Here is a 12,450-nt window from a genome sequence, read left to right as displayed (position 1 = left end):
ACCCCGCCGCCCCTCGTCGCCGGACCTCGCCGCCAACCGCCGCCGCCCCACCACCCCTCGCCGGAGGAGCCCGCCACCGCCGCCGCCGTCCCGCATCCCGAGGTAGCCGCCGGTTTATTTTTTTTGAAACCCTAGATCCGTTTTTTTAAATCCAGTTCGGTTTATTTTATTTTTGGTTTAGTCTATTTAGTGGACGTTCATCCGTATGTTCGTTTTAATGAACGATTTTCGTTGTTTAGCCGCAGACAGCGAACGTTCATTCGTTAGCCTGTTCATCCTTTTTTCTTTTCTCGGATTTTCCGCGATTATTTCAGATCGCGATTTTTGATCCAATTTTCGTTTTAGTATAACTTTTCGCTCGTTTATCAGAATCAGGTGATTCAAGTGCCTTGTGTTTCGTCTCGAAACCCTCTTTCCGTTTAACCAACTCAAACAAGATTTTGCTACTGTAAAATTTGACTTAGGTCCAGATTAGTAAAACAAAGCTTGTTTCTTTCGCCGTTTGACTTTCGTTGCTTCATTTGATTTGATTCTTTTTGCAAACCGGAGTTCTTAAGTTGAACTTTCTAGTTAGATCTCTTATTTGAGTTTTACTTGTGCATTAGATGTGTGCTTATTGTATGTTGCTACTTCGAATCTCTAGGTTTCATGGATCGTCAGCAAGGCAAGTAACACTTTGATCATACCTCTTTACTACCCAGTTTTATTGCATTAGATCAGTCCTCAAACAATTGCATGATTAGGATCTGATTAATATGTGGGTTTTGGGAAGTAGATGAGGTAGAACCTATTACCTGTTTTATTACCAAACCTTTGGGAGTTACTTCTACATTTGCTTATATTGCTATGCTGTGCTAGTAGACGTGGATTGGTTGAGTGTATCCATGACAGATGTGAGATTGTTAATTAATGGTTCAACTTAAGGTGGCAACTTAAATTCACATCTGGGTGGATTGAGGCACCTGGGGAACCCAGTGTTGCCTGTATTTTTGGAAATCCCGGGGTACCGTGTGATTCTCCTATGGACTGCCACCCAGGCTCAAAGGGATCATGAGATTATTCATGCTAGAAACTTCCGTGTGCAACCGCAAGCTACTATGTTCTCTAGCATAGTTGATTAAGTTGCATGAGCTCTTGAAGAGGTAGACGAGCAGATGTATGGGATGTAGGTTGGTACTGTCTACCCGGAGTAGAGAGTTAATGCTTCTGAAAGACTGTGTCTCGGTCATCCATTTCTCAAACACCATGTAGTGCGATAAATCAAGCGGAGAAGATCGAATCTTGCGGGGAAAGTGCGCAAACCTCTGCAGAGTGTATAAACTAATCATGGTTAGCCGTGTCCCCGGTTATGGACGTCTTGAGTATCGAGTACTTGGATTATCATGTGAATCTCATCATGTTACTTTAATTAATTTTTGTTGGGTTTAATGATGATGCTTAATTGGGATTGAGTTGGAGTACCCTTCTCAATGTTTAACAACCGCCATGATAGTTAAATAAAATTTATTCCTTTGCAGTAGGGAAAAATTGGCTTACGCAAAACTGTAACCATAGAGCTTACCACTAGCCATATATGCATGTAGTTATAGCATTATTCTGTTCATTACTCTATGTGTTACATGCCAGCATATTCCATGTGCTGACCCATTTTCGGGCTGCAACATTCATGTTGCAGACTTTTCAGACGACGAGTAAGGTGCGTTAGGTCGTGATCTTATACTAAGTGATGCCATTGGAGTTGATGGACTCACTTATCTTCCAAGCCTTCTACTGTTATAGTTATTAGGTGGCCTTCAGCCATATTTATTGTAATAAGTTCTCTTTTGAGATATTCGATGTAATAAGTGTGTGATTGCTACTCTGTTACAAATCCTTCAAGTACTGTGCGTGTCAGTATTACCGATCCAGGGATGACACTGATGCACAGAGATCAGAATGTTTGAGGTCTGGTCGCTACAAGATGGTATCAGAGCCCACGCTGGCTATAGGACACGACCACTATACTAAAGCCCTAGATCACTACTCTCTTCTCATTTCTGACTCCTCATCTTTTCTACTCTTTTAGGATGGCGGATGCAAGGAACAAGTTCATGCAACCGGATGAAGATACACCCTTTGGACGCCAGTTGAAGGAAGTCACTAGATACCTGAACATCGGAGTACCAAGCTTCACCGGGACCTACATCGCCACTTTCCCCGAAGAGGAGCGTTGGATGATTCAAGTTCAAGTTCCAGAAAGAACGTTCATGCCCGTCACTGAGCCCATAGAGTTTTCCTTTGATGCACCAACCTGGAGTCTAGTAAAGAGCATGGCAGCTCACATCACCATGGGACGCATTGGAGAAGTTTACCATAAGGATCTCAAGGATACTATCTACCAGATTTGTGGGCGCCAAGATGAGCAATGGGGGATGATTAGTACCAGGAAGGATAAATCAATTGCAGCTTTCATCCAGGAGTTAAACCAGCACATACGTCGCTAGGAGAACCAGATGTGCGCAGGCATGATAGACCTGAAGAAGGCATTGACCAAGATCATGGAACTGGAGGAAGAACTTAAGTCTACACGCGATGGATACGAGGAGGAAATAGCGACACTCGTGGAGAAGAATGATGATCTGAAGAAGAAGCTAAAAGTATTCATGGGATTTCCCGCGACTGGAGGAGAAGACGATGATTGCACTTGCCCGGAGAACTACATCATCATCGATGACACCGACTCGGAACCAGACGATAGTGATGATGACTTTGTTGATGAAGCTGGAGCAGATATCATGGAGTCTTCGACCGAGCAGTTTTTCTAGTCGACCCCCATAACAGTAGTAGTATTCCCCCATGTATATAGTATAGTCCGAGCACTTTTGTAACGATAGTTAGACTGTTTTATGCCCTTGTTTGAATTTATTGAAGTGATATTGATTGTATTTGTCTCATGTGCATACAGGTAGTGTTTTCTCTCTAGAACTCATTCTATTCTATATTCTCATCTTTTCTAAAAACCCTCAGATGCCTCCGAGACGTGACAATGGATTTGCTTTCCCGCTGGAGCTCACCCAGTTAATCCAGCAGTAGAATGCATTGATGCAGATGCTAGTCCAGAATCAGAATCAGGGGAACAACAACAGCAACAACCCACCACCACCACCACCTGTTGATCACTTAGCCCGTTTCTTGAGGCTGAATCCGCCGGTGTTCTCCAGTAGCACCGAGCCGATAGTTGCAGATGATTGGCTCTTCAAGATGGGAAGGGAGTTGACCACTGCAGGATGCATAGATGCGGAGAAGGTGCGTTTTGCCGCACATCAGCTTGATGGACCCGCAACATCATGGTGGGAGAATTTCACAGCCACTTATCCTATCGACACAGTCACATGGGATCAGTTTCAGTAGGCTTTCCGTACTGCTCATGTTTCAGCAGGAGCTATGGCCATGAAGAAGCGTGAGTTTCACAACTTGCGCCAAGGAGGACGTACAATTGGCCAGTACGTGGATGACTTTAGTAAGTTAGCACGTTATGCCCCAGATGACGTTGCTACGGATGCATCTAAGCAGGATAAGTTTCTGGAAGGACTGAATGATGAGCTGAGCATGCAGTTGATGGTAGCAACCTTCAACAATTACCAGGAGTTGGTAGATATAGCTCTTATGATTGAAGGGAAGCAGTAGCAGATCGACAGCCAGAAGAGGAAGTATGGACAAGGGAAGTACAATTCTGGAGCTCAGCAGAAGCCTCGTTTTACCCTGAACTTGGGAGGACATTTTCAGCATACCCATGGAGGAGGTAGTTCGCACAACCATAGTGGTCCCAGGAATGGTAATGGGAATGGAGGAAGCAACGGACAGAACCGCACCAACCCATCAACACCATCCAAGAGGGATCTGAGCCACATCACCTGTTACAAATGCCAGAAGACCGGACATTACACCACTAAATGTCCTGAAGCGAAGAATGGAAACGACAATGGAAGTTCTGGGAAGAAGCCCAATCCTTTAAACAAAGGACAGGTGAACCACGTTAGCGTGGAGGAGGTTGAAGCCCAGCCAGATGCAGTAATAGGTAAGTTTTTGGTTAAGTCATTTACTGCAATCGTTCTTTTTGATACTGGTGCATCACATTCATACATATCAAGGGGATTTGTGGATAAGTATAAACTGCCAACCCAAGCCCTTAGGTCACCCATGTTAGTAACCTCGCCAGAAGCAGAGTATATGGCTAGTCTATGGTGTGACCGGTTACCATTAAGGATTGGTAACTACGTGTTTCCCTCAGACCTAATAGTATTGGAATCACAAGGTCTGGATGTGATATTAGGCATGGATTGGTTATCGAAGTATGGAGGGAACATTGAATGCGCCAGTAAGTCGATTTTGCTTACCACGCCAGAAGGAAGAAGGATCAAGTATGTATCCCCGCATGTGCCAAAGAGGACTCAAGTAAATTCCTTATTAGGAGTCGTACAGGAAGAAGTACCAGTGGTGAAGGATTTCCCTGACGTATTTCCAGAGGAGTTGCCAGGCATGCCACCGGATAGGGACATTGAGTTTTTGATTGAGCTTTTGCCAGGCACAGGGCCGATATCTAAGAGACCGTACAGGATGCCCGCAAAAGATTTGGAGGAAATTAAGAAGCAGATTAAGGAGTTACTGGATAAAGGCTATATTCGCCCAAGTTCTTCACCTTGGGGATCGCCAGTGCTTCTAGTGGAGAAGAAGGATGGATTGTTAAGGATGGTTGTTGATTATCAGGATTGAATGAACTGACAATCAAGAACAAGTACCCACTGCCGATGATCAATGACTTGTTTGACCGATTGCAAGGAGCTAAGGTATTTTCCAAGATCGATTTGCAATCAGGATACCATCAGTTGAAGATTTGAGAGAAGGATATACCCAAGATGGCTTTTACCACCAGGTACGGGCTGTACGAGTATACCGTTATGTCATTTGGTCTGACTAACGCACCTGCCTATTTCATGAACATGATGAACAAGGTGTTTATGGAGTTTCTGGATAAGTTCGTCGTGGTGTTCATTGATGATATTTTGGTCTAGTCGAAGAATGAAGAAGAACATAAGGAGCATTTGCGTTTGGTACTGGAGAAGCTCAGAGAACATCAGTTATACGCCAAGTTCAGCAAATGTGAGTTTTGGTTGAAGGAAGTTGGATTCCTTGGACATGTAATATCCGGAGAAGGAATAGTAGTAGACCCCACCAAAGTTGTCACCGTGACAAACTAGGAAGCCCCAACAACAGTTGGAGAGATCCGGAGTTTTCTTGGACTCACAGGATACTACCGGAGGTTCATTGAGAATTTCTCAAAGATTGCAAAGCCCATGACGGAGTTGTTGAAGAAGGACACCAAGTTTAAATGGACTGAGGAATGTGAGGCCAGTTTACAGGAGTTGAAGAAACGTTTGGTTACATCACCAATGTTGATTCTGCCTGATCAACGCAAGGATTATGAAGTATATTGCGACGCTTCTCATCGAGGACTTGGAGCAGTGCTTATGCAGGAGGGAAGAGTTGTTTTGTATGCCTCACAATAGCTTAAACCTCATGAGTTGAATTATGCTACACATGATTTGGAGTTAGCAGCCGTAGTGCATGCACTGAAGACATGGAGACATTTTCTCATCGGAAACCATTGTGAGGTGTACACGGATCACAAGAGTTTGAAGTACATCTTCACGCAGAAGGAGTTGAATCTCAGGCAAAGGAGATGGTTGGAGCTCATCAAGGATTATGATATGAGATTGCATTATCACCCCGAAAAGGCTAACGTAGTAGCCGATGCGTTGAGCCGCAAGAGCCATGTCAACACACTCATGACCGGAGAATTACTGAAGGAGTTAGCCGAGGATCTTCGTGAGCTATGTTTGGAGATAGTTCCGAGAGGCTATGTAGCAGCATTGGAGATTCAGTCTACTTTAATGGATAAGATCAGAGAAGCTCAGAAGATTGACGAGGAGATTGCCGAGATAAAGGAGAAGATGAGCAAAGGAAAAGCTAAGGTATTTCATGAGGATGAGCACGATACCTTATGGTTTGAGGACCGCGTTTATGTACCTAATGACCCGGAGATCAAGAAGTTGATTCTGCAAGAGGGCCATGATTCGCCGTATTCGATTCACCCAGGAAATACCAAGATGTATTTGGATTTGAAAGACACTTTCCGGTGGACCGGAATGAAGAAGGATATTGCGGAGTATGTAGCAGTATGTGATGTATGTGAGAGAGTGAAGACAGAGCATCAGAAGCCAGCAGGATTGCTGCAGCCATTGCCGTTATCCGAATGGAAGTGGGATAAACTAGGCATGGATTTCAGCACGGGATTGCCCAGGACTCGTTCAGGATATGACTCGATATGGGTTGTAGTCGATCGTTTGACGAAGGTAGCCCATTTCATTCCAGTGAAGACCACTTACACCAGTGCTATATTGGCAAAGATATACATGACCAGGATCGTATGTCTGCATGGAGTTTTGAGGAGCATTGTATCGGATAGAGGAACCCAGTTTACCTCAAAGTTCTGGAATCAGTTGCACGAAACTTTGGGTACCAGGCTAGAGTTCATTACAGCCTTTCATCCGCAGACAGATGGACAGACCGAGAGAGTCAATCAGATTCTGGAGGACATGCTGAGAGCTTGTGCGCTAGATTATGGATCTAGTTGGGACGACAATTTTCCATATGCGGAGTTCTCTTACAACAACATTTATCAATCCAGTTTGAAGATGACCCCTTTTGAAGCTCTCTACGGGAGGAGGTGTAGGACACCGTTGTTGTGGGATGAAGTTGGAGACCGCCAATTGTTTGGACCAGATTTGATTAAAGAGTCTTAACAGAAGGTGAAGTTGATTCGTGATAGGCTCAAGGTAGCCCAGTCCAGGCAGAAGAGCTACGCAGATTCTAAACGCAAGGAGACAGTTTAAGAAGTCAGAGACAGAGTTTATCTTCGTGTATCTCCACTTCGAGGAGTTAAGCACTTTGTAGTTAAGGGAAAGTTAGCGCCCCGTTTTTTTGGACCTTATAAAGTTTTGGAGCGTATGGGAGAAGTTTCTTACAAATTGGAATTGCCCGAAGGATTGTCAGGAGTTCACGATGTGTTTCACGTTTCCCAGTTGAAGAAGTGCCACGCAGAGATGGCTGATATACCGCTGAGAGATACAGTGCCGCTGGAAGCGATTCAGTTGGATAAAGATTTGACCTATGAGGAGAAGCCAGTCAAGATTCTAGAGTATGCCAGCCGAGTCACCCGCAGCAAGGTTATCAGGTTTTGCAAAGTTCAGTGGAGCCACCATACCGAGGATGAAGCCACGTGGGAGCGAGAAGAATATCTACTGAAGGACCACCCGCACCTATTTTCTAGCCAACCCGAATCTCAAGGGCGAGATTCATCTTAAGGGGGGTAGGTTTGTAACATCCCAAATTTTCAATTTGGATTGTTATACATTAGATCATCATTGCATATCATATTTTTTGCATTTTGGCTCGATCCTAGAAATTCTACACAACTCAAGGACCCACGGAGAGAGTTGGGGATTTCGTTATTTTCATATTTGAGTTTTCTCAAATTTTAAAAATAGGATCATTTGATTTTAATTATTTTATCCTCAATTATTTCTATTATGAAAATATGAGAGAGGGAATAAAATGAATTTCCCAAAATAAAGAAATATTGACGATTTAATAATAAAATCAAATAAGATTTTGTTTTGGAGTTTATTGCTATTTTATTTGAATTTAGGACAAATGCGCGTTTTTCAAAATTGCATTTAAGCCCCAAATAAATGTTCATCTTGTCCGGCTTGATTTTAGAAGTTGGGGAAGATTTATTTCGGGATATTTGGAGTTCGTTTAGTATTTCTTTTATTTGTTTTTCTGCGCGTAATTATTTAAAAAGAAACAACTAACCGACCTACCGGGCCGTGTCCGCCTAGGACTCTAGGCCCGGCCGGCCTTTATAAGCCGGGGAAGCCACCCTGCAGCCCACCCAAAACCCTAGCCCCGCCGGACCCCACTGCCGCCACCGCCACCGCGGGACCCCGCCGCCGCGACCCCGCCGCCCCTCACCGCCGTACCCCACCGCCGACCGCTGCTGCCCCGCCGCCCCTCGCCGGAGTAGCCCACAGCCGCCGCCGCCGTCCCGCATCCCGAGGTAGCCACCGGTTTTTCTTATAAAACCGTTTGGTTTATTTTTTTTGAAACCCTAGATCCGTTTTTTTAGATCTGGTTCGGTTTATTTTATTTTCGGTTTAGTCTATATAGCGGATGTTCGTCCGTACATTCGTTTTAACGAATGGTTTTCGTTTTTTAGCCGCAGACAGCGAACATTCGTTCAATAGCATGTTCGTCCGTTTTTCTTTTCTCGCATTTTCCGCGATTATTTCTGATCGCGATTTCTCATCCGATTTTCGTTTTAGTATAACTTTTCGCTCGTTTATCGGAATCAGGCGATTCAAGCGCCTAGAGTTTCGTCTCGAAACCCTCTTTTTGTTTAACGAACTCAAACAAGTTTTAGCTACCGTAAAATTTGACTTAGGTCTAGATTAGTAAAACGAAGCTTGTTTCTTTCGTCGTTTGACTTTTGTTGCTTCGTTTGATTTGATTCTTTTTGCAAACCGGAGTTCCTAAGTTGAACTTTTTGGTTAGATCTCTTATTTGAGTTTTACTTGTGCATTAGATGAGTGCTTATTGTATGCTCGTTTGTTTGCGATAGAGTACCCGGAGTGCGCCGCTTGCTACTTCAAATCTCTAGGTTTCATGAATCGTCAGCAAGGCAAATAACACTTTGATCATACCTCTTTACTACACAGTTTTATTGCATTAGATCAGTCCCCAAACAATTGCATGATTAGGATCTGATTAATATGTGGGTTTTGGGAAGTAGATGGGGTAGAACCTATTACCTGTTTTATTACCAAACCTTTGGGAGTTACTTCTACATTTTCTTATATTGCTATGCTGTGCTAGTAGACGTGGATTGGGTGAGTGTATCCATGACAGATGTGAGATTGTTAATTAATGGTTCAACTTAAGGTGGCAACTTAAATTCACATCTAGGTGGATTGAGGCACCTAGGGAACCCAGTGTTGCCTGTATTTTTGGAAATCCCGGGGTACCGTGTGATTCTCCTATGGACCGCCACCCAGGCTCAAAGGGATCATGAGATTTTTCATGCTAGAAACTTCCGTGTGCAGCCGCAAGCTACTATGGGCTCTAGCATAGTTGATTAAGTTGCGTGAGCTCTTGAAGAGGTAGACTAGCAGATGTAGGGGATGTAGGTTGGTACTGTCTACCCGGAGTAGATAGTTAATGCTTCTGAAAGACTGTGTCTCGGTCATCCGTTTCTCAAACACCATGTAGTGCGAGAAATCAAGCGGAGGAGATCGAGTCTTGCGGGGAAAAGTGCGCAAACCTCTACAGAGTGTATAAACTAATCATGGTTAGCCGTGTCCCCGGTTATGGACATTTTGAGTATCTAGTACTTGGATTATCATGTGAATCTCATCATGTTACTTTAATTAATTTTTGTTGCGTTTAATGATGATGCTTAATCGGGATTGAGTTGGAGTACCCTTCTCAATGTTTAACAACCACCATGATAGTTAAATAAAATTTATTCCTTTGCAGTAGGGAAAAATTAGCTTTACGCAAAACTGTAACCATAGAGCTTACCACCAGCCATATATGCATGTAGTTATAACATTATTCTGTTCATTACTCTCTATGTGTTACATGCCAGCATATTCCATGTGCTGACCCGTTTTCGGGCTGCAACATTCATGTTGCAGACTTTTCAGACGACGAGTAAGGTGCCTTAGGTCGTGATCGTATACTCAGTGATGCCGTTGGAGTTGATGGGCTCACTTATCTTCCAAGTCTTCCGCTGTTATCATTATTAGATGGGCTTAAGCCATATTTATTGTAATAAGTTCTCTTTTGAGATATTCGATGTAATAAGTGTGTGATTGCTACTCTATTATAAATCCTTCAAGTACTGTGCGTGTTAGCATTACTGATCCAGGGATGACACTGATGCACAGCGATCAGACTGTTTGAGGTCTGGTCGCTACAGAGGATCTCCTCTGACTTTTTGGCCAAATTTTCATTCTGATCCACTATATGATGAAGTCTTATGAGCTGCTTCTGCTGTTGCTATATGATACATTGCTATGAGCTGCTCTTGCTGCTGCTGTGTGATGAATTGCTATGAGTTGCTGCTGCTATATGATGAATTGCTATGAGTTGCTATAAGCTGCTCCTGCTGCAGTTGTATGATGAATTGCTATGAGCTGCTCCTGCTGCTGCTATATGATGAATTGCTATGAGCTGCTCCTGCTGCTGCTATATGATGAATTGCTATGAGTTGCTCCTGCTGCTGCTATTTGTAGAATTGCTATGAGCTGCTTCTGCTGCTGCTATATGATGAATTGCTATGAGTTGCTCCTGGTATATGATGAATTGCACATTGCTGCTGCTGCTACTGTATGATGAGTTGCTATGAGCTGCTGTTGCTGCTATATGATGCTTTCAGGTGGTGCTGCTATATGATAATAACCAGCCACTTGGACCATCAAATTTCAATAAATAATTGTTCTTCATTTAAATGTGGGTCATGCATTCTTCGTTTAAATTAGGCAATGGGATCTCTATGGAAGACATTGACGAAAGTAGATTGTGCCAAGTAGATGGTATCTTTGTATTTGCATTTTGAACAAACAGTGATGGTGTGTTTTCCTATCATATTAATTACTGCACTGGGTTTAATTTGTGATGTTTGCAAGTCAAATTAATTTTCATATGGGCAGCAAAATGAAAAAAACATAATGCAATCTAAACTTTTCACTGATCATACCAAAGATAAGCTGAAAAGGAAGGCAATGAAAAGAACTGATTGGCTTATTACTTGGAGCTTATATTCACATGTGCTTATTTTCTTAGGATAACTCGTAATAACTGTGCCTAAGAAACTTGGCCAATAGAACTGACATACAAATAACATGTCACAATGATTGCATTGGAGGAGTGACGTACCATAACACACTGTATAGGCTCACCGTTGCCTCTCCTTTTTCTTGCGATGTTCCATGAAATTGCCACATACATCTTGTACTTTTTGATTGTGTAACCCTATCTGCAAGTTGACACGGCTAATTTCAGACATCTCTACATGATAATACATTGCATATCCCTTGCGCATACTTAAATCACCAATTAATGATTGTGTGCGTAGCATAAACTAGCCATGACTCTGTGTGCTGGATTAGCAGGCACTCTAAGGGAGCCTAATGTAGTGCACTGGAATTCCTACATGCCACCTACAATTTTGTGTAATGTACCGCCTCTATTCCTAAATGTATGTCTTTGTAGAGATTCCAGTATGGACCACATACAGATGTATATAGATGCATTTTTGAGTGTAGATTCACTCATTTTACTCCGTATGTAGCCTATAGTGGAATATATAGAAAGGCTTATATCTAGGAACGGAGGTACGAGGTAGTATCATGTATGACATCTACATATCTAATTTAGCAGCCAATAGTAAAAATCATTGTCTGCACAAAGGGATTACTGGTCAAAAATCCTAGCAAAGCACGCTGGCAAGCACAGAACAATACAAGAGAGAGAGACACACACTTACAAGATCATAGCAATGCCTCAGTCCAGGATGTTGGTTGGCCAAGCTGTTAGATCCAGAAGAAACATCATCCTTGTAGTTTTTGCCAGGTACATAACAGGTAACAGCGACCTGTTAGTATATTTGAGGGACAAATGCATTTTTGCCCCTAGTTGGAACCTACCCATGGTTTTGCCCTTACTATTCGACTCTGCTCAGTTTTGCCCTTAGATTTTCCTCCGAGGTCGCCCGAATGCCCTTTAACCGTTTGACCAATACTTTGAAAGTTCATAACAAATTGATATGAACTCAAAGAAAATGCAAATAAGATATCAAAATATTCACATAAACATTACCTTTATGTTAGGTCATTTGCATTCAGGACAAAAGTACCATTTCAACAACCTAAGGCTATTAATGTTATTAAGATTATTAGAAATAAAAAGGTATAAACAATAAATTTTTCCGGAATAAAATCTACACGCAAATGCAGGTGACGTTTTATGAACATCAAGATATCTTATTTGCATTTTTTCGAGTTCATATCAACTTGTTATGAAGTTCCAAAATAATGGCCAAAGTGGTTTGATCATTCATCACAAGTTGATATGAACTCAGAAAAATGCAAATAAGATATCAGGATGTTCAGAAAACGTCACCTACATTTGCATGTAATTTTTATTCCAGAAAAAGTATTTGTGTACCTTTTTATTTATAGTAATGTTAATAACATTAATAACCTTAGGTTGTTTAAACAGTACTTTTGTCCTCAATGCAAATGACATACACATAAAGGTAATGTTTATCTGAACATTTTGATATCTTAT

Source organism: Triticum dicoccoides, chromosome 7B (genome assembly GCF_002162155.2).
Source record: "Triticum dicoccoides isolate Atlit2015 ecotype Zavitan chromosome 7B, WEW_v2.0, whole genome shotgun sequence".
NCBI classification, from domain to species: domain Eukaryota; kingdom Viridiplantae; phylum Streptophyta; class Magnoliopsida; order Poales; family Poaceae; genus Triticum; species Triticum dicoccoides.
This window is presented reverse-complemented; position numbering follows the sequence as displayed.